Here is a 6,606-nt window from a genome sequence, read left to right on the forward strand (position 1 = left end):
CTCTGACCTCTTTATTAAAGAATATAAAAACAAAACAAAGCAAATAAAAACCCAAAACAAAAAACAAAAAAACCCCACAACACAACAACCATTTTCTGTTTATGGCAACCCCATGTGTGTCAGAGGAGAAATGTCCATAGCATTTTCTAGGTTGACTTTCTCCTCTAGAAGTAGATTGCTAGTCCTTTCTCCCAAGGTGCCTCTGGGTGGATTTGAGCTCAACTTGTCAGCAGACAAACCGTTAACTGTTAGTACCCTCCAAGGACTCCTACTAAAGTTTAGTACTTAGATGTGTAAACCTCTCCAAGAGAAACATCTCTATTCTGGGTCTTTAGCATTACCTCCTTTATCATTATTTTTTGGTTCAAATACATGTTAATTATGAGAATTTTCACCAAATAGAAGTTGACTGGTAAAGGCTATTTCTCACCTAAAGATAATAAGAGAAACTATTGCCGCATCACATATTAGGGTGCTCTTAGGGTTGAAGTTGTTGTTGTTGTTGTTGTTAAGTGCCATCGAGTCGGGTCCGACCCTTAGCGACCCTGTACAGGGTTTCCGAGGGTGTAAATCTTTACGGGAGTAGAAAGCCTCATCTTTCTCCTGCGGAGCGACTGGTAGTTTCGAACCTCTGACTTTAAGGTTCGCAGCCCGATTCGTAACCACTACGCTACCAGAGCTCAGGCGTCCTAGTAATTCAGTGATTAATGCATTCAGCTGCTAATTGAAAAGTCAGGGGTTTGAGCCCACCAGCTGCTCCGCAGGAGAAGGATGTGGCAGCCTGCTTCCATAAAGATTGCTGTTGTTGTTAAGAGCCATTGAATTGGTTCTGATTCACAAGGACCTTGTATAGAATTTTCAAGGAGTGGTTGGTGAGTTTGAATCATTGACCTTTTGATTAGCAGTCCAGTGCTTATCCTATACCAAACCCAGGGAGCAGTTCTATTCTGTTCCATAGGCTCTCTATGCATCTGATTTGACAGCAGTGTGTTTGATTTCAGCAGGTTAGGGTCTGAGTTATCTGGGCATTTGTTGTTGTAAAGTGCTGTCAAACTGGTTCCAATTCAAAACAACCCTGTATAGGGCTTCCAAGGAGCAGCTGGTAGGTTTGAACTGCCGACCTTGTGGTTCACAGTCTAGTGCTCGTCTTACAGTGCCATGCCAGGAGTCTGGAGATAGGGCATTAAGAAAGATAAAGTTGACACGTCATTTGAATCTAATCCCCAACAATTCCAAGGTTCTGTGGTACTTTTCTTTGTCAAGAATTAAGGAGTAAAATTTGCAACAAAAGCAGCTGGTGGGTTTGAACTATTCAAGTTTCACCCCAAAAAACTCACTGCCATCGAGTCCATTCTGTCTCAAAGTGACTCTATATAGGGTTTCCAAACTAAATCTTTATGGAAGCAGAAAACTTCATTTTTCTCCAGTGGAGAAACATGTGGGCTTGAACAAATGATCTTATGGTTGTGGTTATCAACTCAACATGTATCCCACAGGACCATCATGACTACAATCATCTGTCATGTGGTACATTAAAAAAAATGATCTCTATTGAGATATGTTTGATATTAATCATTGGAAAAGAGCAGATATTATGAGAATTGTATTACAATATTATGGAATCAGGTTAAGAATACTGTGAATTGATGGCTTTCAGTTTACCTGTAACCTCAAAAGATGGGGCTATTGTAAGGAATTACAAGTGTTTCTGTTTTTCTTTAAAAGACAGTGTTTTATTGTAAACATCCCAGAGCAGCCTTGCCCAGGTTGCTTCAATCAGCTGTGGAGTTTCAGGGATCCAATCAGTGCACTGCTCTCAGGTACTTCTTTCTACAAGAAGCATAAGATGCCTTTTGTGTAAAACTTAAAGTTCTGATTTTAGTTTACTTGGGAAATATCTTTCATAGTTCAAATCAGCACTAAAGTGACTAAACAAATGAATATTTCAAAATAGATTAGTTATTTTAGCTTCAAATAGTTTGTTCCAACAATATTATATTTGTTGCATTTATTAAAAAAAACTTCCATATGCTGAGTATTTCTTACTGAAGATAAGCTTAGACAACTGTTCTTTAGACTGTGACAAATTGAAGAGATTCAATAGATAATTAATTATAGTCATCTCAAATTCTCAAATTTATGGGCAAGAATCATTGAAGCTTAATTTTGGTTAGAAATGCAGATAAAATGATAAGCCATTGTTAGATTTTGGTTTATTTCTGAGTTTTGAATGCTGTTGTTTAGTGCTGTTGAGTCCATTCCAACTCATGGCAACTCTGTATAGCTTTAAATGTTTTGTGGGAGCAGAAAGCCTCATCTTTTTCCTGTGGAGTGGCTGGCAGGCTTGAACCATGAACCTTGTGATTCTCAGTTTAGTGTTTATCATATGAAGTCATTGAGCTCCCAAATTATAGATATGGACCATATAAATATGATCCTCATGAAAAATGAAAAATATGTGAAAATTTCTTTACTTTTGTATTTTCTGTAGCCTAGTAGAAAAAATGGCAATTTATGAGATTTTTCTAATAAATTGAATGTTGTTGTTGTTGTTGTTGTTAAGTGCCATCGAGTCGGGTCCGACCCATAGGTAGGAAGGGGAAATCTTGGGAGTTTGTCTCAGTGTCTACTTTTTATTTCAAGCAGGAGAATTCGTACCTCACATCAAGTTACATAGGTAAAAATTCTGTTCCTCTGAGAACAGTGATTGTGTCAGAAAGCTTTACTTGTGTCTCTTATTTTGACCAATAGACAATTAAAAAAAAAAAAATCTAGTTTCTTTCCTTTGTATGTTCTTTGATTGTTGGCTTAAGTACATGAGGGGGCTTCATAATGTTCCATTATTTTTTAATTCCATTTTCTATTAGCTTTTCAAAGCACCCTCATGTACTACAGTTACTGAATTATAACTCTGCTTTTATCCTTCTTGTTTGGGTCTGTCAGCTTTATGTACGAACAGCATCAATTTGGAGGAATCATTTTTTAACTTTTTAGATTGCTATCCCATTTTTTCAGTTGCAAACTCCATGATGGAAACTTTATATGCTCTTAGAGATTTTTTTGAGAAAGGGGTAAGGAAAAGGGAAAAAGGAGAATGGGAACAGATAGAGCTGATAGAAAATACCAGAGAATACTTTAACTCTTCAGCAGGTCTTTGTAACTTTAAAGTCACAGATTTTTTTTTTTTTTTTTTTTTTTTCTCCTCTCCATTTTCTGCAATTATAGACTAAAATATTCAGTCTAGTTATGGTTTTTTTTTTTTTTTTTTAGGGAGGAAAATTCTGATTTAACCAAATAATAAATTTAGTCAATTTCCATTAGCTTCAGATGGAATCTTCTTTATCTTTTAGGATTCACTGCCCCAATACCAGGCTCTGATTTCCCAAATATTTTTTTCAAAAGAAAAAATACTTGTATAGAAGAACCCTTTGTGTGTTTTTTATCGTAGAATTCTGTGACACCATCAGTTAAGGATGTAGGTTGTATTCACAAACTGGGGAAAAGTAAACTAGCAAATAAAAATGGGGACATTCATTTCTGAATGTGGGATTTGATTCCACCTTACAAATGTGGTGTTGCAAACAGTAAATTGTGGTGTACATTATGGGCTATTATTTAGACTTTAAAAAGCACAATGTAGGTATGTCTAAGGTGGAGCAGGGGACTCAGAAGTCTAAAGGGCAAGTCTGGGTGTGGGATGTAGGGGCAGTGAGAGTTTGTGATACCTGGAAAGCATGGGCTCCCTGAGAGGACAACCACCTTACTGCTCCCATTGATAATAGTATACAATGTTGTCAGATCTTTAATATCTTTTTAAAGAAATGGGAAATATGGACTTTCATATGTTGAAAACAAATAAAAAATTCAAAAGGACCAATAGTGTACATGAACCATGACCAGAAGAGCTAGATGGCACCTAGCTACCACTGCTGACCATCCTGATCATGAATCCAGTAGATGGATCCTGAGAGAATGGGAACAAAATGTGGAACAGATCTCAAATTCTTAAAAGGTTCAGACTTGATATTCACAAAAATGGTGGACTAGGCAGACATGTTATCCAAACCCTGAGAATCTATGTGAAACAAGATATGTATAATAATCCTGGAGCTCTGAACTTCAAGGGGAAGGATAAAGTATATCAAATACTGATTAGAAGAAGAAACATGGATATCCTAGGCATTAGTGAGCTAAAATGGACTGGCACTGGCCACTTTAAATATGACAATCATGTGGTTTACTATATAGAGAATGACAAATTCAAGAGGAATGCTATAGCATTGATCATCAAAAAGAACATTCCAGGATCTAGCTTGAAGTACAAGGCTGTCTGTGATAGGATAATGTCCAGATGCCTACAAGGAAGACCAGTTAATACCACTATTATTCAAATTTACTCACCAACTACTGAAGTCAGTGAAGCTGAAACTGAAGAATTCTACTAACTTCTTCAGTCTGAAATTGATCAAACATCTAATCAAGATGTATTGATAATTATTGGTGATTGGAATTCAAAGGTTAGAAACAAAGAAGAGGATCAGCAGTTGACAAATAGGGCTTTGGTGATAGAAATGATGCTGGAGATCGCCTGGTAGAATTTTGCAAGACCACAGCTTAATAAGTTCAAATACCCTTTTTAAACAACATAAAAGACGATTATACACATGGACCTCACCAGATGGAATACACACAAAAAAATTTGACTACATCTATTGGAAGAGACAGTGGAAAGGCTCCATGTCATCAGCCCAAACAAGGCCAGGGGCAAACTGAAGAACAATGTATATCAACTGCTTATACACTAATTCAGCCTGAAGTTGAAGAAAAATTTCAAAGTACATGAGAGTTAAAATATAACTTTGAATATATCTCATCTGAATTTAGAGATTAATTTCAAGAACTGCTATGATGCGTTAGACACCAATGACTGAAGACCAGAAGAGTTGTGGGATGGCATCAAGAACATCCTCCAGGAAGAAAACCAAAGGTCATTAAGAAGACAAGAAAGAAGGAAAAGAACAAAATGGATGTCAGAAGAGACTGTGAAACTTGTTCTCCATTGTAAAGATACTGAAGCAAATGGGAGAAATGAAGAAGTCAAAGAGCTGAACAGAGAATTTTAAAGGGCAGTTCAAGAAGACAAAGCCAAGTAGTATAATGAAAGTGCAAAAACCAGAGTTAGAAAACCAAAAGAGAAGAACACACTCAGAATTTCTGGGGATGAAAGAACTGAAGAAAAAATTCAAGCCTTGACTTGAAATATTGATGGATTCTATGGGCAAAATGATTGAATGATACAGAAGACACAGGAATATACAGATTCTGCATCAAGAAGAAACGGTTGTTGATCAACCATTTAAAAAGGTAGTATATGATCAAATACTGATGGTATGGAAGGAAGAAATTCAAGAAGGTATTGGTGAAAAACAAGGCTCTAGGAGTTGACAGAATACAATTTGAGATATTTCAACATACTGATGAAGTCTTGGAGCGCTCACTCATCTATGCCTAGAAATTTGCTGGCCAGCTACCTGAACAACTGATTGGAAGAGGTACATATTTGTACCGTTCCAAAGAGAGGTCACCTAACGGAATGTGGAAATCATTGACTAATATCATTAATATACCATACAAGTAAAATTTTGCAGAATACAAAATAGCTGCAACAGTGTATTAACAGGGAACTGTCAGAAGCTCAAGCTGGATTCACAAGAGGATGTGGAACTAGGGATAGATATGGTTGACACCAAATAGATCTTGACTGAAATCAAGGTATAGCAGAAAGATGTTTACTTGGGCTTTATTGACTATGCAAAGGCTTTTGACTGTGTGGATCATGTCAAATTTTGGATAACATTGCAAAGAATGGGTATTCCAGAACACTTGATTGCTCTCATGAGGAACCTGTACATAGACCAAGAGGCAGTTGTTCAAGGAGAACCAGGAAATGCTGAATAGTTTAGAATCAGGGAAGGTATGTTTCAGGACTGTATACTTTCACCATACTTATTAAATCTGTATGCTGAGAAAATAATCTGAGTAGCTGGATTATATGAAAAAGAACATGATATCAGGATTGGAGTCATGGTGTGGCGCTGTGGGTTAATGTGCGGACTGCAAAGTTGGTTTGAATCATAAGGTCAGCAATTCACCCACACCAGCCACTCCTCAGAAACCCTATACAGGGTCCCTTAGGGTCAGAACCGACTCAAAGGCACTTAATAACCACAACATCAGGATGGGAGGAAGACTCATTAGTAACCTGCAATATGCAGCAACCTTGCTTGCTGGAAACAAAGAGGATTTAAAATACTTACTGATGAAGATCAAAGACCACAGCTTTCAGTATGGATTGAACATCAATGTTAAAAAAAAAATCCTTACAATTAGACCAATGAATAACATCATAATAAGTGGAGAAAAGATTGAAGTTGTCAAAGTCTTCATTTTGCTTGTATTTACAATCAACACTCATGGAAGCAGCAGTCAAGAAATCAAAGGACATATTGCATTAGGCAAATCTGTTGTACAAAACCTCTTTAAAGTGTTCAAGACCAAACATATCAGTTTGAGGACTAAGATGTATGTGACCCAAGTCATGATATT

This window comes from Chrysochloris asiatica, unplaced genomic scaffold, assembly GCF_000296735.1.
Source record: "Chrysochloris asiatica unplaced genomic scaffold, ChrAsi1.0 scaffold00067, whole genome shotgun sequence".
Taxonomy (NCBI): Eukaryota; Metazoa; Chordata; class Mammalia; order Afrosoricida; family Chrysochloridae; genus Chrysochloris; species Chrysochloris asiatica.